The sequence below is a fragment of the Arachis ipaensis genome, chromosome B10, assembly GCF_000816755.2.
Source record: "Arachis ipaensis cultivar K30076 chromosome B10, Araip1.1, whole genome shotgun sequence".
Lineage (NCBI taxonomy): Eukaryota > Viridiplantae > Streptophyta > Magnoliopsida > Fabales > Fabaceae > Arachis > Arachis ipaensis.
Window position 1 is genome coordinate 3285006 of NC_029794.2, and position 281 is coordinate 3285286.

Genomic DNA, 281 nt, shown 5'->3' on the forward strand with positions numbered 1-281 from the left:
ATATATATATATATATATATATATATATATATATATATATATTAGAATATAAAATACACATTAAAAATGAATTAAAAGATAATATATGAATTCATATATAAATATGATTTGGTGAACTTGTTTTTGTAATATCGACCCTTGACCAAAGATATGAAAAAGGCATATAGGAGCTGGAATACTAAAAGAGGAAGTTAAATTATTGGAAGAAATGGATCCCCAGCGTTTAATACATTTCTTAAATGTTTTCAATTGGTTGTGCCACGTCTAATGCAGCAGCTGAT